Raw genomic sequence first — 18,717 nt, forward strand, 5'->3', positions numbered from 1 at the left:
ATGTCATACAGGAAATGAGTGTCGGGCAGGAAATGACAAAATAAAATTATAATTAAATTAAAATGCATTTTATTTCCATTTCAGGGAAAACACATGGTTGGGATAGTGTAGCACAGTATGATGAAAAGGAAAAGCATGCCCACGTCACAAAACGAGAACAGAACATTTGAACAGAAGAGCACAGAAGGAGAAGTCATTCATACCAGCAAGCGCATACAGTGAGCTCCAAAAGTACTGGGACAGTGACAACTGTTGTTGTTGTTTTGTCCCAATCATTCTGGAGCTCACCGTATTCCCCCCCAAAAATAACGAATCCAATTGATAAACCGTCCATATGGGGATGTCTCATGGTCTGATAAACACCGCTGTCGCTTGGCCACCTTCCGCTGCAGAAGGCCACCGTGGGAGGATGCGGTGGATGGAGACGCAGCCCGTGCAATATCTCCCGCTTAAGCCGACCGATTTCGACTGGGATTCTTTTATTATGTTACTAAGATTGACGAACGGGTGACTCTTGAGACTCTTAACGATTAAACTCATAGTCATTGTATCATTTCAAATCCAAAGTGTACACTTGTTGGAGTACAGAGCCCAAACAACAATGGTGTCACTGCCCCAACACTTTGAGCTCGCTGTACATTACAAAAATATATTCATCCAATTGATAAACCATCCCTGACAAAATCATAAATGCAAGTGGTTCAACATAACAAGGTACGTACTAAAGGGGAGTGAAACTATACACCAAAAACAACTGGGAAACAAGCAGCAAAAAGAGAAATACAGACAACACAACATACATCTCAGTAAACAACACAATCCTTCAACCATATAAGGGAATGAAGAGGAAGCATGCGGTCCCTGGGTGTCTTGAGGATGAGCCAATAGGAACAGGGCTTCTTTAACCTCAGCTCTGTTCATTGGCCCGTTGCTGAAGCACAGTGACTGGTAGGAGGGGAGGTGGTCACAGTCAGGCAGTGCTGGGGAGAGTCGAGGAGGGAGATGATGGACTGAGGGCTGGTGTGTGTATATATATATATATGTGTGTGCATGCTCCACCTGCGTTGCCTGGCTCCTCTCCAAAGTCGTTGTTATTGGAGGCATCTGTATGGAGACTATAAGAGGTACTTAGCGGCGACTGTAGCCGCGGTGACGAGCTGTACCCCGTGGGACTCCCGTCGGGGTACGAGGAGCTCGAGGAGGGACCCCACTTGCGGCTCCCCCTCTGTCCCCGCAACGAGGAGCTCCTCTCGGGCACATCTGGGAGGATCTCAGCCAGTAGCCTCCGGAGGATGCTATCGTCTGGTAGCCTAGCGCCGCTCCGGCCTCGCTCCGCTTGGATGTGTTCGTAGATATCCCTCAAGGCCGCATCCAAAGCTTCATAGACGGCTTCTTTAGACTTGGGCCTGGTACTTCGACCTCCACTACTCCTTCTCGAAGTGGGTGGAGAATCACCCTTTTTCCTTCGGAAAGGCACGGGACTGATGAGGAAGGCCAGTTTGGACATCCCCTGCTGGGTTTGGGCTGCTTGGGACGAGGGGGGTAGGGCATGGAGGTCCCCTCCGCTCCCTCCCCTTCCCCCGTGTCTGGTTTGCTGTGTCTGCGGGGGTTTCTGCCGGAGCTCCTGGCGGGCCTGCTCCCGCTCGTGGCGCAGCATAGTGGTAAAGCGGGTGTTGGAGGCCGGGCAGCGTCCTTTACACGAGCTGATGAGGTGACGGTGCTGGTAGCCCTGACCCTGACCGAGAGACTGATGACTGGGGTTGTGGTGGCTGTGGCTGTGGTGGTGTCGAAGGTGGTGGTGAGAGGAGGGGCCGTAGAAGCTCTCGACTGACGAGGTGAGCGAGCAGTGGTCGAAGTCGCTCTCGCTGCAGAAGGAGGATCCTTCGACTTGGACAAAGTCACTGAGGTCCGAGGCGGCTGCATCCTGCTCTGACGCAGAGTACTCGGCCCCCGGGACAGTGGCGCGTCGATAAACGAGGGGGTCGGGGAAATCGCGGTGGTGGGGTTCCAGAGCGAGGCGGGGCTGACCCTCAGGCGGGTTCCTTGCCCCCTGGTGAGCGTGATGGTGGTCAAAAGTGTGATGGGACGTCCCGTTACCATTCCCATTATTAATGTCTTCTTCTAGCAGAGACTCAATGGAGAAACGGCGTTTGGGGTACCCGGGTGTCTCCCTGCCCCCGCCGCCTCCTCCCCCACTACTACTGGCGCGGGACGATGACCCGCCGGGTGTGGTTGCGCCAGATGGGACCTCGCTATCTCCCAAGTCGGGCATGGACTTGGACTTCTGGATGAGTTGCTCGTACGTGGAGATGCGCATTGGCACCGTATCGCGAGGAACCTCCAGGCCCCACGACGGCCCCCAGGGGGAGAGCTTTCGTGGGAAGAGGTGCGGCTGCCGCTCCAGCTCCAGGATGCGGGCACGGACCGAGCGGATGACGTCAGAGGGTAGCAGCTGGGCGCGGTCGATGTGGTGCATCTTGCGGTAGAGCTTCAGGAAGCCTGGCGCGTCGTGGGCACGTCGTCGGTGCGGGTGAGGCAAGGAGCGAGTAGAGGATGATGCGGTTTGCCCCAATGGGTTGTCGAATACCAGTGACCCGGCGCTCTCCGAACGGGTAGCCTTGTGCCCACCGGTGCCCCCTGGGTGCCTGTCGTTGAGCAGGTTGTCGCAGCTACGAGACTTCAGCTTTGCGGGCGAGGGCGGCGTGTCTTCTGTGCTGCTCCATGTCTCGGCGTCCTGCCGCCGCGTCTGCCAGCCGTTCTTGAAGCAGATGGCTCGCTTGAGGGGCGAGGAGGGCGAAGAGGCTCCCCCCGGGTTGGCATCGTCGTCGTAGCGACGGTGGGCGAGGTTGGAGGGCACGGGGGAGAGAGGGGAGCGGAGGTACGGGCCCGGGGAAGAGCTCAAACGGGGGGAGCAGGTCATTTCGCACGTGTCCCCACCTTTCAGACGATCCCATAAACCAGAGCAGCGTGGAAGAGAGGAAAAGAGGAGGAGGATATTAACCACGCAGAGAGAGAGAGGAATACAGAGATAAAGAAATACAGAAGGAGAAATAGAGGCTATAACAGAACACTTGAACATACTGTAGCCTTCATCATGCAATGGTGGAGAGAGGGTGAGAACGAGAGTGAAGCTAAAATGGAGCACTTGAACATCAGTTCCATTGTGTCAAACAGAGGACAATGGTGGAGAGATTTACATTTACACCTCTCTCATCCTTTTCACAATATACTATACACTGAGTGTACAAAACATTAAGAACACCTGCTCTATCCATGACAGACTGACCAGGTGAAAACTATGATCACTTACTGATGTCACTCATTAAATCCACTTCAGGGTAGACGAAGGGGAGGAGACAGGTTAAAGAAGGATTTTTATGAGACATGGATTGTGTGTGTGTACCATCCAGAGGGTGAATGGGCAAGAGAAAATATTTAAGTGCCTTTGAAAGAGGTATGGTAGTAGGTGCCAGGAGCATCGGTTTGTTTCAAGAACTGCAACGCTGCTGGGTTTTTCACAGTTTCCCTGTGTGTATCAAGAATGGTCCACTGCCCAAAGGACATCCAGTCAACTTGACACAACTGTGGGAAGCATTGGAGTCAACATGGGCCAGCATCCCTGTGGAACGCTTTCAACACCTTGTAGAGTCCATTCCTGACTATTTTAAGCTGTTCTGAGGACAAAAAGGGGGGGCTGCAACTCAATGTTAGGAAGGTGTTCTTCAATGTTCTGTCAGTGTACATGCAACAGGGACAAATGTACAACTGACAAAGGCAGACAACGAAAAGATGACAAAACCATACCGCTAATCTTTTCTGTGGTCACCCCACTATGAGAGAGGAAACCTGTGGACATAATGAGCGTAATTAGACAACACTACACAACAGACTTTGTTTCCCAATCCATTCCTGGGGGGGGATCCCCGATGTTTTTTTTTGCTCCAGCCCAGTACTAACACACCTCATTCGACTAATCAACAGCGTAGTTACATGTTGATTTGCCGATTTGTTTGGGACAAGTGTTAGCGTTAGCCGGGAATCCTAGCGGATTTGCTCTGTTGGCTATGTTAGCGCCGGGCTAGGACAAAAATGTGCAACCCCTGAATTGGAATGAGAAACACTGAGTTAGAACGTTCCCATTAGCTCGTGCAACATGGCTGTTTGTTTACAGTGTCAACACAAGGCCATTTAGACTGGGTTGGATGCTCCTTGACCTGGAAGAGGCCCTCAGCATAGCGTGAGAAGAGGAAATGAGTCTCTCAGTGGGCTTGTGTACTGTCTGATTGCTGTCGGGTATAGAGTGAGGGAGCGCAGAGAATGTGTGTGTGTGTTTATGAACACTTGTACATCTGCAAGAGAGAGGTTGTTAAGATTGAGATTGTGTGCGAGTGTGTTTTTGTGTGGGTTTGCACGTTTGAGAATGCTTATACATTGGAAGAGAGAGAGAGGTTGATTGTATTGTAGTGTGTGTGTGTATCTGTATCCTTTATGGGTTTTTCATTCATGGCCAGTTTCCTCAGGGTGCAGGCTCTATAGGAATCCGGTATGTGTCTATGCCTATGATTGTGTGAGTGTGCGTGTGTACATACATCTCTCTGTTTGCATTGTGTGTGTGTGTGTGTGTGTACCTTTGACTCTGGAGGGGGAGGAGGGGGAGGAGCGGATGGCAGGTTTCCTCAGTGTGCTGCTGCCTTTGTAAGGGTCCGGTGGTTTTGGGGAGACCTGGTTCTTGCCCTGGTCACCTGACGGCTCCGACTTCCTCCTCTTCCTGTAGTCACTGGCAGCACTGGAACACAAAGTGTTTTAAAGCCACCTTCCACAGTCCGTCACCTGTTCAGCCATCATTTCTAAATCAGTCATTACTTTAAGGAAGTACGTTTTCAAATGATTGGAACAGGGCCTGTGTTTCAGCCCAACGACGGCCCCACCACTTGGTTTGGAACAGGGCCTGTGTTTCAGCCCAACGACGGCCCCACCACTTGGTTTGGAACAGGGCCTGTGTTTCAACCCAACGACGGCCCCACCACTTGGTTTGGAACAGGGCCTGTGTTTCAGCCCAACGACGGCCCCACCACTTGGTTTGGAACAGGGCCTGTGTTTCAGCCCAACGACGGCCCCACCACTTGGTTTGGAACAGGGCCTGTGTTTCAGCCCAACGACGGCCCCCCACCACTGTGTTTTGGCCCCACCACTTGGTTTGGAACAGGGCCTTTGTTTCAGCCCAACGACGGCCCCACCACTTGGTTTGGAACAGGGCCTGTGTTTCAGCTCAACGACGGCCCAACCACTTGGTTTGGAACAGGGCCTGTGTTTCAGCCCAACGACGGCCCCACCACTTGGTTTGGAACAGGGCCTGTGTTTCAGCCCAACGACGGCCCCACCACTTGGTTTGGAACAGAATGAGATGCATCGATGGGAAATGTATGCCAAATACTCTCGCACTTAATTCACATTTCAATTCAAGGAAATATTACAGATGGTCCCTTTGACCCAGTTCATTTCATATCCTGGGTTATAATTCCCTCTGGTATAATGGCGTTCACCGCCTTTTCGTGGTTCAACAAAGAGACCCTTAAGGAACAAAAGAAAGCGGTAAAATAGAGCTTTAAAAGAACAAAGCTCATTTGTTGAACATTGGAGGAAAAAAAACAAAAACGTTATCATCGCCGTCTATTCAATTCACACTAGGATGATGTAGCATGACTGCTATTGTTCCTTAATAACGCCCTAGACCTGCGCCAGAGTCCCGACTCCGGACTACACATGACCGCTGGGGACGAAAGAGTGGAACCCAGGGTCGGCCGACTGGCTGTGCTTTTCCTATATGTAAACCTCTCCCAATCTAGTTCTTAACTGCCCCGTCAATAAAAATAGACTTCTAGTGTGGGTTAACCAGGCTACTAGACTTTCAACTATACTGAATACAATCCCAGTCAGCCTTCCATGAATAACATGGGTTATTCATGACATCCTCTTTTCGACCATCCCATTCACTCAGAGTAAATTGAACCGATTAAGCATAGCATCTGTGAAAGGGAATGGGAGGAGGAGGGGAGGAGAAGAGAAGGGCAGAATCAATAGGCTGAGTGGATAATGTATGCAGGGTTGGGGAGGGGGGGGTATGTGCGGAGAGTCACCGTCACATAGAGTTTGGGACACCGCGCCGCAACACGACATGGCCTACTGCCGGTGTGAAAGAAAGAGAGCGAGAGGGAGGAGGGGGAGAGAGCGATGCAGAGAATAAAAGAAAGCGATAGAATTGAAGACTCACCTCGCCGGCCTCTCTGGAACCCGGTCAGCAGTGGGAGTGAAGTACAGCGACGTCTGAAAGAGGGCAGACAACAAAAGGGAGGGAGAGGAAGAGTGAGCGCAGCGCGAACAAAGACTGGTGGAGGTGGCGGCGGCGGGAGACACAATGCTCAGCTCGCACGCCGCCTCCACCGCCGCCGCGCCTTCACGCTCAAAACACTCCCCCGGCTTATGGCGTGACGGAGGTAGGTTCCACATGGCGTGTGTATGGAGTCTCGAATGGGCCTACCGGTTGGCGCTGGGAGCTGCTACCGCTGATTCTGTTGATCTCTGACCGTGGTCTGTTTGAGGGTATCGTTCAGGAGGGAGAAAGGGCATGAGTGAAGTGATGCACTAGAAAGGGTAGCGTGAGGGAGGCGCTCTAATCACGCTTTCCGTCTTGGAGATGAAGACGCGCCCCTGGAAGACCCAAAACGGACTCTTTGGATCATAGGATTGGCTCCATGTGGTAACAAAGCATAAAGCACAGCCGTTTCTACCCTATGATACAGACCTGAGCCCTTTGCTGATCTAGGATCAGGTCCTCCTTGTCCATATCATCTTATTATTTTTGATTCCAACAGGACAACTGATCCTAGATCAGTAGATACATATTAAATCCCAAAGCACACCTACTCAAATATGAGCTTCACATCTGACATGATATACATGGGTTGATAACAATTTATACAGTCCTGAGATTCACGTCAATAATAAGCAGTCAATAGATCAACGAGAGAGTGAGAGATAGCGAGAGAGAGATAAATTGATAGACAGATAGTCAAGAGAGATAGCGAGAGGGAGATACATTGACAGACAGATAGTGGAGAGAGATAGCGAGAGAGAGATACATTGATAGACAGATAGTGAAGAGAGATAGAGAGAGATACATTGATAGACAGATAGTGAAGGGAGATAGCGAGAGGGAGATACATTGATAGGCATAATTGACAAGAAAAGAGCGAGATCACGATTAGAGCTAGATTGTCTTGTGTAACGGTCATCCATATTGGAAATACATAAGAGCAGTACTGTCTATGCTGTTATATTTAAGAAATAAGGCCAGAGCAGGTGTGCTACTTACTGTACATGGCCAATATACCACGGCTAGGGGCTGTGCTTCTGTACGACACAACGCGAAGTGCCTGGATACAGCCCTTCGCCGCGGTATATTGGCCACAACCCCCGTTATAGCTATGATAAACCGGTTACAAATTGAATTAGAACCAATCAGCATTTAGGGCTCGAACCACCCGGTTTACATCTAGTAATAACACACTGAATTGAGTCACTAGCAGAGAGGCCGTTGTAGATGCAGATACACTGAAGAGATGACTGACTGATAAATGACATAGGACTGATACGGATGCTGAAAGACGAGGCCATATGAAAAGGTCCTGCTATGGCGACAACCGTCCCCAATCAGTCATGGAGTTACACGGTTGCATTCGGTACTGTGTAATTATGGTGTAGGCACACATTGTGCCTGTGTTGACATACGGTAGCCTAACAAAATGCATAGTCACAGTACGTCTGGCAGTTTGCATCCAAATCACACAACACGCAGAGTTTAGTAATACAGCGATCTAAGACCAGCGAGGATTGCGTTCAACTCTTGCCAGTCTGTTTGTACGCTCTTGCCAACTCCTTATGGAGTTGCCGTGTCTAGGGTTGCAAGACTCCGGGTCTCTTTCCCAAAATCCACTAGTTTCCAGAGATCCTGGTAAGAGGATTCCCGGATTTCCTGCCTATTCCCTCGATATTCCAGGAATCTTCCAACCAGGATTTCTGGAAAAATGTTGAATTTTTGGGAAAGTTACCAGGATTTTGCAACCTTAGTCATGCCTAACATGTTTGACGTGACAAGGAGTTGGCAAAACAGCACAAAACTATCTGGAACCAGGCTATTCACGCTAACTCCCACCCAATCCTCCCATTCCCACGATGCTCATGAATGCCAACGTTTACCTCTGTGAGTCGGCGAGGGCAGATGTCTGGATTATAATCCAGACGTTTTTTAGGAGGCTTGAGCCCCAAGCAGCGGTGAGGAGGAAGAGGAGGAGGAAGAGGAGGTGGTGAAGATGGAGTGGTGGTGGAGGAGGAGAGGAAGTGGCGTCATGGGGAGAAAAACAACAACAAAAAACGAGAGAGGAAAGTGACATCGGTTAGAGCACACAGAGGAACTGAAGACTGACGAGTTTGACACGCTGCACACACACACACACACGCACACACACACACACACACACACACACACACACACGCATATTATGCACACAAACACATATTGCAGTAATGATTAAGCCAATTTGAACACACATCTAGTACATTATGTTAGCTCCAACACACACTCACTACTGCTAGGCACATCTACAAACCCATAACCACAAAGCAACACACACACACAGATTGTGGGAGCAAGAGGCAGAAAGCAGAACTAAGGACATAAGGCACTAGAGAGCAGTGATTCTAGCTAAAACATGACATTGGTGGAACCATCCGTCTGGAAATTAACCTCCAGCCATTTGCATTAAGGACCCTTTTCTATCTTTCTCAGAGTATGTTGTCTTGTGTTTATTCAAGTGGTGGGGTCAGGGTGCAACAGAAAGAATATTACAGCTAGAAATGTGACATATAAAACCTGATCATTCCTTATTCTGCATGACATCAGAGTCGTGTCTTTTCTAGACTGCATATTTCTAGCTGAACATTCTGAATACGTCCATTTCCTCAACCTAACAACAGACCGACAAACAGAGTGTTTCTCGCCCTTCTCCCCCAAAGTGTGCACTTGGTGCACTTCCTCTCGTGGATTTCAAAGGAATGGGACTGGTGCAAGGAATATGGTGAAAACAGGAACTCAATCCAGCCCAAGTTTACACCAATCCAATACCTTGAATGCCTTAGGTTGCCTAAAGTTGAGGAGGAGTGAATGAGTTGACAGTTTGGGAGAAGGGTTAGAAACCAAAATGTCTAAACTGGCTAACAGAAACAAACGACACAAAGCTGCAACATACAAGAGGAGCATGAAGAACGGTGCAGAACGACGCTCTGACCAGATGCTGCTGATTCATTTGTCGATTTTAATTAGCGTGTTATTTCAATTGATTTCTGTTCTGCTCAGTTCTACCGGCTGCTCCACTAGTTTATCAACAGCGGTAAGCACACACTGCAAAACAACCTGAATTTTGCTGGCGAAAAATAGGAAATTATACAATGTAGGAAGAGACGTATCCCTCAGTAGGAGGATTCTTGTGGTAAAAGGACCAATCCATGTTAACGTGGGACTTTGTTTTGTTTTGCAGTGTTTCGAGCTTTCAACGTGTCGCGAGGCCAGCTGATAACGAGACAGCCACACTATGCTAAACCAACTCACCAAGATGCAGAGACACAAGAAGACCAGTCACAAGGAGCTACACAACAGGCGATCACCACAGCACCCAGCAGCATGCCAAAGCAACTACAACAGGAAGGACCCCAGACTCCGCTCCTGGTGCACATGCCTTTGTTCCAACTCAGCACTAACACACCGGATTCGACCAATCTCTGTCCAGACCGAAGACCGCTGACTCATTATGCGTTAGTGTCGGGTTGCGAAATAAAACAAACAGCCTTTCGTTGAATCAGGTGTGTTACTGCTGGGCTGGGCTGGAAGAAAAGCATGCACACCCACTAAGCTCTCCAGTCCGACATTATTCCCACCCAGCTACAGCGGGGTGAAGACTGAACGGGTAGAGGGGAGTGGGGTATACCCAAGGCTGGGGGTGCCTAGGTGGGAGTTACGGGCCCTCACTTACCGGACGGCCGAACTCCAGCTCGGAAAAGAACTTATACCAAGGCTCGTTCTCTAAATCTATGTCATCTGGGTTTAGCTTATAGGTCTGGAGAGAGCGGAGAGTGACAAAGAAAGAGGGAGGGAGAGAGAGAGAGGAGGAAGAGAAAGCACAGAGCGATATGGATCTCGTGGTTAGGATAGGGGTGTGCAGCGCACAGCTGCAGGGGTTGATGGGTAAAGCAGAGTGGGTCCAGATGGAGAGTTTAACACCAGGGTAAAGAGACAAAAACAGTGTTGTTACCGGGGCACACACACACACACCATTACACAAATCATTTTACGGGGATAACTATGGCCCTGGTCATAGAAAGCATTGTTGTGCAATTCATTTCCCCTAGCTACTTGTCACATTTCTCATTCAGATACTGGAAAAGGGGATAAAAAGTTGAATGGGTTGTAGGAGAACGGTCAATTAAACTGAGCGGTAAAGATAGAACATTGGCTCATCAAGTGTCCCGAGGTTGACCAGTCCTGTACGATGCGTCTTTGCTGCCTTTAGCTTGTGACGCCACACATAGTCGTTCACTATAAAAAGCGCCGAAGCAGAAAAAGTGGTGTAAATGTGCAAACTAATCCAGCAGAGGGCAGCATCCCCCTGTCATAAAGCCCCGTACAACTCTGGTTCATTTCAGCACACCTTCACGTTCAAGTAGCCAAACACCATCAAACGTTGCAGATAGAAATTCCACAAACAGAGCCAACGCGATTCCTTCATTCTACATGTCAGAGAGTCATGTTTGTTCTCAGAGGTACATTTCTATCTGGACGTTTCAAAACGTTAGGAACTGCCGAAAGGCGTCATACACAGTTGAGCGCCAAACGGTCTTTCGAGGTTCGTTTGCTCTCGTTTGGTGGGTGTGTCCTGATCAATATGGTCGTGACCATTTTGAAACTGTGCAGCACAACATACAGAATCACCCTCTGGGCAATTACAATCACGCCATTCAACCGAATGTTCAGATCAGCACCATATCCGCTGAATTAAACGTCCCACACCACTGCATCCTGCTGAACGTGGTCCTGAGTGAAGTAAGCGAGGTTAAAAAAGGAACAATGGTTTAACTGTTAACACACTGCTCAAAAGAATAATGGGGAACACTAAAAATAACACATCCTAGATCTGAATGAATGAAATTTTCTTATTAAATACTTTTTTCTTTACATAGTTGAATGTGCTGACAACAAAAATCACGCAAAAAATTATCAATGGAAATCAAATTTATCAACCCATGGAGATCTGGATTTGGAGTCACACTCAAAATTAGAGTGGAGAACCACACTACAGGCTGATCCAACTTTGATGTAATGTCCTTAAAACAAGTCAAAATGAGGCTCAGTAGTGTGTGTGGCCTCCACGTGCCTGTATGACCACCCAACAACGCCTGGGCATGCTCCTGATGAGGTGGCGGATTGTCTCCTGAGGGATCTCCTCCCAGTCCTGGACTAAAGCATCCGCCAACTCCTGGACAGTCTGTGGTGCAACTGGCCTTGGGTTCAAGTGTCCCAGAGGAACTGCTGACACACTCCAGCCACATGAGGTCTAGCATTGTCTTGCATTAGGAGGAACCCAAGGCCAGTTGCACCACAGACTGTCCAGGAGTTGGCGGATGCTTTAGTCCAGGACTGGGAGGAGATCCCTCAGGAGACAATCCGCCACCTCATCAGGAGCATGCCCAGGCGTTGTTGGGTGGTCATACAGGCACGTGGAGGCCACACACACTACTGAGCCTCATTTTGACTTGTTTTAAGGACATTACATCAAAGTTGGAACTCATGGCCAACCGCACCAGCATATGGTCTCACAAGGGGTCTGAGGATCTCATCTCGGTACCGAATGGCAGTCAGTCTACCTCTGGCGAGCACATAGAGGGCTGTGCGGCCCCCCAAAGAAATGCCACCCCACACCATGACTGACCCACCGCCAAATCAGTCATGCTGGAGGATGTTGCAGGCAGCAGAACGTTCTCCACGGCGTCTCCAGACTCTGTCACGTCTGTCACGTGCTCAGTGTGAACCTGCTTTCATCTGTGAAGAGCACAGGGCGCCAGTGGCGAATTTGCCAATCTTGGTGTTCTCTGGCAAATGCCAAACGTCCTGCACGGTGTTGGGCTGCAAGCACAACCGCCACCTGTGGACGTCGGGCCCTCATTTACCACCCTCATGGAGTCGGTTTCTGACCTTTTGAGCAGACACATGCACATTTGTGGCCTGCTGGAGGTCATATTGCAGGGCTCTGGCAGTGCTCCTCCTACTCCTCCTTGCACAAAGGCGGAGGTAGCGGTCCTGCTGCTGGGTTGTTGCCCTCCTACGGCCTCCTCCACGTCTCCTGATGTACTGGCCTGTCTCCTGGTAGCGCCTCCATGCTCTGGACACTACGCTGACAGACACAGCAAAACTTCTTGCCACAGCTTGCATTGATGTGCCATCCTGGATGAGCTGCACTACCTGAGCCACTTGTGTGGGTTGTAGACTCCGTCTCATGCTATGACTAGAGTGAAAGCACCGCCAGCATTCAAAAGTGACCAAAACATCAGCCAGGAAGCATAGGAACTGAGAAGTGGTCTGTGGTTACCACCTGCAGAACCACTCCTTTATTGGGGGTGTCTTGCTAATTGCCTATAATTTCCACCTGTTGTCGATTCCATTTGCACAACAGCATGTGAAATTTATTGTCAATCAGTGTTGCTTCCTAAGTGGACAGTTTGATTTCACAGAAGTGTGATTGACTTGGAGTTACATTGTGTTGTTTAAGTGTTCCCTTAATTTTTTTGAGCAGTGTAGATTATTTGGCTGGATTCTTTCCAAGTCTCATTTAAACCTTCAACATTTACTCTGCCCAATCCTCTGTACTATGAGCTTAATATTAAAAGTTCACTTTGACACCTGGAGCAAAACTCACCATAACTGAACATACAGGAACTCTCGCTCTCCCACCTCCTCTCCCAAAGGACTACAGAGTGCTAGAATGACTCCTACGCACCAGCCCTGGGGCTTATTCCTCAGTCACTTTCCATGAGGTTTACTGTGGAGCGGAGGAGTGATTCACTGCAGTGCCCGGCACACTGCAGACTGGCAGTGACATTTACCACCCGTGTCTACTGGGAAATGTAGTATATGAGCTGCTGGGGGGGGGGGGCTTTTTGTATTGGACTTGCAAAACAGCTACTTCAACTCAGGAAGAGGTGAATTGCACTGTGGAGGGGAGTGTACTCTCATTGCTATCTCTATGTCTAATTGGAGTACATCTGACCTCCTTAGGCGGTCGATAAAATTAATAGGAAGGTGCTGAACGGGAGGCGCCTCTATGTGGGCCGTGCCCATAAAAATGTAGAGCGCCTGACGTAGCTGAAGAAAAGGTTTATAGAGGTCAACCAACCACCCCCCCTTCCCCCCTGGCTACTTCATGCCACAAGGCTGACTCGGCTGAGCCCCAGCTCCCGCTGGGTGACCCATGTCCAGGACCTATTTAAAGGAGATACTTTGGGATTTTGGCAATGAGTCAAGACGAACACGTGTGATACCATTTTTATGTCTCCGTGTCCAGTATGACGGAAGTTAAGAGGTAGCTTCGCGAGTCAACGGTAACTAGCGTTAGCGCACTGACTGGAAGTCTATGGGTACAGTGTCTGCTAGCATGCTAGTAGCTACCCACAGACTTCCAGTCAGTGCAGTGATCAGACCACAATCCAAGAAGTGGACCACAAGATGTCAATAATAGCCTTCTTTATGGAAGGCCGTATCCAGGAGGCGTAGATGTGCGTGAACTAGTTTCTCCTCCCGCAGCGGAGAGACCCACACCGCTACCAGAAACACACACGAAGGCGATGTGACGAAGGCTACAAACATGGTTCATCGTGGCTTTCTCTCAGAGAAACGGGGAGAGAGACAGCGTAGTTGGGATGCACGAGGAAGCCTATAGCTCACCCTGCATTACAGACATCCCTGACTCATTGGTATTCCCCATGCCTGCTCCTCTCCCTGTGCTCTACGTGGATTGATTCCCACATTAGGGTGTGCGTCAAATGGCTCCCTAGTCCCTACACTATAGGGCAGTTGACCCTGACTTTGAATACCATCGCTATAGGGAATAGGGTGCCCTTTGGGAGGAAGCCATGTTGTTCTGGAGAACTTGTCTGAAGACATTGAAAAGGTCCAATGCAACCGTTTTTTTATCTTAATATCAAATCATTTCTGGGTAAGAATTAAGTACATTACTGTGATCATTTTAATTGAAAACAAACAAAAATAGCTCCTGAGCAAAGAGCAATTTCTCAAGCAAGAATGTAGCTGGTTGTCTGGGAGTGTTCTGAGTGAGGAGGGGAAAACTGAACACTAGCTGTTATAGACAGAGGTTTGGAACTATCTTTCTTATTGGTCTATTAACTCATTTGTCACCAGGCAGGACAAAACTCCATCCCACCAAAACAGGCAGACATTTTCAGGCAGCTATTTCAAACAGCTCTTACACTAAAAGAGCGTTATCATCATTTCCACATTTTTAAAGTTTTATTCTAGTGTGGAAAATGTATATAAAACATAGGAAAATCACGTATACGTTTGCAGAAACTAAACACGTTTTTGACTGCTTTAAGCTAAACAACGTCCTTAACTTCAGAAGAGTTCTCTTTCACCCCCCTCCTCCTTTACCTCCCTCTCTCTCTCCTAAATGATCACCCTCAAGTCCATGGAGAGACAGACTAGCACATGGATGGCCCTCCTCCTGCAAGATGTCGCTCCAACAGGGTTGGAGCAAAACCCTGCATGGCGACAGGCTCTCCAGGAGGATGGTTGACCAGTCCAATACAGCTGATATAATACACAACGATCCCCTCACGTCACCTCTTGCCCTCAATTCCATGTAGCAAATAACCCCAGCCTCACCAATACAATGTGTGACACACAGATAGGAAGTGAAAAGAAGATTCCAACCTTTTGCCTTTGTGGTCCATTACATTTTGTTAAAAAGGTCCACCGAAATGCTTTACAACAGGTTGGTCAAAACAAGCTTTGTGATTGGTTGAGACGCATTCTAAGCCATACATTAAAAAAAACAGTTTAGCATTGGTAAGCATTTAACGCAAAAACGGGAATTTTGTTTTCTGCTCCATCTGAGAAATCCCTACACATTCACTGTCCCATCGGCCCAGCCAGCCAATTCATTAACCTGATCTCCACTGTAAATGCATCTAGACATTATTTCCCCTTGCTTCTAGCCTACACAATTGCTATATTTGGGCACAACACCACCACACAAAACCTCCGCTTCAGTTTTGACGGCCTCCGGAAGGTGATTCCGTGAAAAAGGAAACCATTTAAAAAAGGAGTGAACACTGTCCGTTGAATACATTTCAAATGGGTACGCTTTATCGAAATCCAAATAGAAGCTTGCTTCTAGGCCTACAGAGCATTGGGAAAGTATTCAGACCGCTTGACTTTTCCCACATTTTGTTACGTTACAACTTTATTCTGAAATGAATTCAATTGTTAGTTTTTTCCTAATCAATCTACAGACAATACCCCATAATGACAAAGCAAATACATTCTATTTGATTTTAAACATGACATTTACATAACTATTCAGACTCTTTACTCGGGACGTTGTTGAAGCACCTTTGGCAGCCAATAAAGCCTCAAGTCTTCGTGGGTATGAGGCTACAAGCTTGGCACACCTGCCTTTGGGGAGTTTCTCCCATTCTCTGCAAATCCTCACAAGCACCGTCAGTTTGGATGGGGAGCGTCGCTGCACAGCCATTTTCAGGTCTCTCCAGAGATGCTTGATTGGGTTCAAGTCCGGGCTCTGGTTGGGCCACTCAAGGACATTCAAGAGACTTGTCTCGAAGTCACTCCTGCGTTATCTTGGCTGTGTGCTTAGGGTTGCTGTCTTGTTGGAAGGTGAACCTACGCCCAAGTCTGAGGTCCTGAGGGCTCTGGAGCAGGTTTTCCATCAAGGACCTCTGTACTTTGCTCCGTTCATCTTTCCCTCAATCCTGATTAGTCACCGTAGGTATGATGCCAGGTTTTCTCCAGACAAGATGCTTGGCATTCAGGCCGAGTTCAATCTATGTTTCATCAGACCAGAGATTCTTGTTTATCATGGTCTGAGATTCCTTTAGGTGCCTTTTGGCAAACTCAAAGCGGGCTGTCATGTGCCTTTTACTGAAAAGTGTCTTCCTACTGGCCACTGTACTATGAAGGTCTGATTGGTGCCCAGAGATGGTTGTCCTTCTGGAAACATCCCCAGAGCATGATGCTGCTGCCACCACAATGCTTCACTGTGGGGATAGGGTTCTCGGGAGGATGAGAGGTGTTGGGTTTGCGCCAGACACAGCGTCTTCCTTGATGGCCAAAAAGCTCAATTGTAGTCTCATCTAACCAGAGTACCATCTCCTATGTGTTTGGGGAGTCTCCCATATGCCTTTTGGCGAACACCAAATGTGTTTGCTTATTTTTTATCTTTAAGCAATGGCTACTCTTCCGTAAAGCCCAGCTCTGTGGAGTGTACAGCTTAAAGTGGTCCTTTGGACAGATACTCAAATCTCCGCTGTGGAGCTTTGCAGCTCCTTCAGGGTTGTCTTTGGTCTCTTTGTTGCCTCTGATTAATGCCCTCCTTGCCTGGTCTGTGAGTTTTGGTGGGTGGCCATCTTGGCAGGTTTGTTGTGGTGCCATATTCTTTACATTTTTTTACAATTGATTTAATGGTGCTCCATAGGATGTTCAAAGTTTCGGATACTTTTTTATAAACTCAACCCTGATCTGTACTCCTTTGATCGTCATGGTGCCGCTTGCTTAGTGGTGTTGCAGGCTCTGAGACTCTTTCATTTCACTTTGGACTGTTTTGTGCATGTCCATTACATGAAAACCAAATAAAGACCTATTTCAATTACAGGTTGTAATGCAACAAAATACGAATAACGCCAAGGGGGATGAATACTTTTGCAAGGCACTGTAAGGCTGTAACAAAATGTGTAAAATGTCAAGGGGTCTGAATACTTTCTAGATGCACTGTATTGTACACTGCTCAAAAAAAGAAAGGGAACACTAAAATAACATCCTAGATCTGAATGAATGAAATATTCTTATTAACTACTTTTTTCTTTACAAATTTGAATGTGCTGACAACAAAATCACACAAAATTTATCGATGGAAATCAAATTTATCAACCCATGGAGGTCTGGATTTGGAGTCACACTCAAAATTAAAAGTGGAATACCACACTACAGGCTGATCCAACTTTGATGTAATGTCCTTAAAATAAGTCAAAATGAGGCTCAGTAGTGTGTGTGGCCTCCACGTGCCTGTATGACCTCCTTACAACGCCTGGGCATGCTTCTGATGAGGTGGCGGATTGTCTCCTGAGGGATCTCCTCCCAGACCTGGACTAAAGCATTGGCCAACTCCTGGACAGTCTGTGGTGCAACGTGGCGTTGGTGGATGGAGCGAGACATGATGTCCCAGATGTGCTCAATTGGATTCAGGTCTGGGGAACAGGCGGGCCAGTCCATAGCATCAATGCCTTCCTCTTGCAGGAACTGCTGACACACTCCAGCCACATGAGGTCTAGCATGGTCTTGCATTAGGAGGAACCCAGGGCCAACCGCACCAGCATATGGTCTCACAAGGGGTCTGAGGATCTCATCTCGGTACCTAATGGCAGTCAGGCTACCTCTGGCGAGCACATGGAGGGCTGTGCGGCCCCATGACTGACCCACCGCCAAACCGGTCATGCTGGAGGATGTTGCAGGCAGCAGAACGTTCTCCACGGTGTCAACAGACTGTCACATGCTCAGTGTGAACCTGCTTTCATCTGTGAAGAGCACAGGGCGCCAGTGGCGAATTTGCCCATCTTGGTGTTCTCTGGCAAATGCCAAACGTCCTGCACGGTGTTGGGCTTGTAAGCACAACCCCCACCTGTGGACGTCGGGCCCTCATACCACCCTCATGGTGTCTGTTTCTGACCGTTTGAGCAGACACATGCACATTTGTGGCCTGCTGGAGGTCATTTTGCAGGGCTCTGGCAGTGCTCCTCCTGCTCCTCCTTGCACAAAGGCGGAGGTAGCGGTCCTGCTGCTGGGTTGTTGCCCTCCTACGGCCTCCTCCACGACTCCTGATGTACTGGCCTGTCTCCTGGTAGCGCCTCCATGCTCTGGACACTACGCTGACAGACACAGCAAACTGGATGAGCTGCACTACCTGAGCCACTTGTGTGGGTTGTAGACTCAGTCTCATGCTATGACTAGAGTGAAAGCACCGCCAGCATTCAAAAGTGACCAAAACATCAGCCAGGAAGCATAGGAACTGAGAAGTGGTCTGTGGTCACCACCTGCAAAACCACTCCTTTATTGGGGGTGTATAATTTCCACCTGTTGTCTATTCCATTTGCACAACAGCATGTGAAATTTATTGTCAATCAGTGTTGCTTCCTAAGTAGACAGTTTGATTTCACAGAAGTGTGATTGACTTGGAGTTACATTGTGTTGTTTAAGTGTTCCCTTTAGTGTACATAAAGGTGCATATAAAGCACATGAGACATTAATAATCTTAAATTAGTTTTATGACTAATTTCAGAATTTACATTATTACGAAACTTAAGTTC

The 18,717-nt window shown here is 48.5% G+C and overlaps 1 pseudogene across 1 annotated transcript in view; it reads right to left on the minus strand.

Moving 5' to 3' along the window:
- LOC124013302 overlaps positions 1–18,717 on the minus strand; it is a 107,570-nt pseudogene that overhangs the window by 17,535 nt on the left and 71,318 nt on the right. The window contains exons 14-19 of the transcript XR_006834846.1: positions 10,086–10,169; positions 8,257–8,313; positions 6,272–6,324; positions 4,629–4,786; positions 3,805–3,846; positions 982–2,937 (exon numbers count right to left, since the gene is read on the minus strand). The product of XR_006834846.1 is annotated as a sorbin and SH3 domain-containing protein 2-like (transcript). The remainder of the gene's footprint in view (positions 1–981; positions 2,938–3,804; positions 3,847–4,628; positions 4,787–6,271; positions 6,325–8,256; positions 8,314–10,085; positions 10,170–18,717) is intronic.

The sequence above is a fragment of the Oncorhynchus gorbuscha genome, linkage group LG24, assembly GCF_021184085.1.
Source record: "Oncorhynchus gorbuscha isolate QuinsamMale2020 ecotype Even-year linkage group LG24, OgorEven_v1.0, whole genome shotgun sequence".
NCBI lineage: Eukaryota > Metazoa > Chordata > Actinopteri > Salmoniformes > Salmonidae > Oncorhynchus > Oncorhynchus gorbuscha.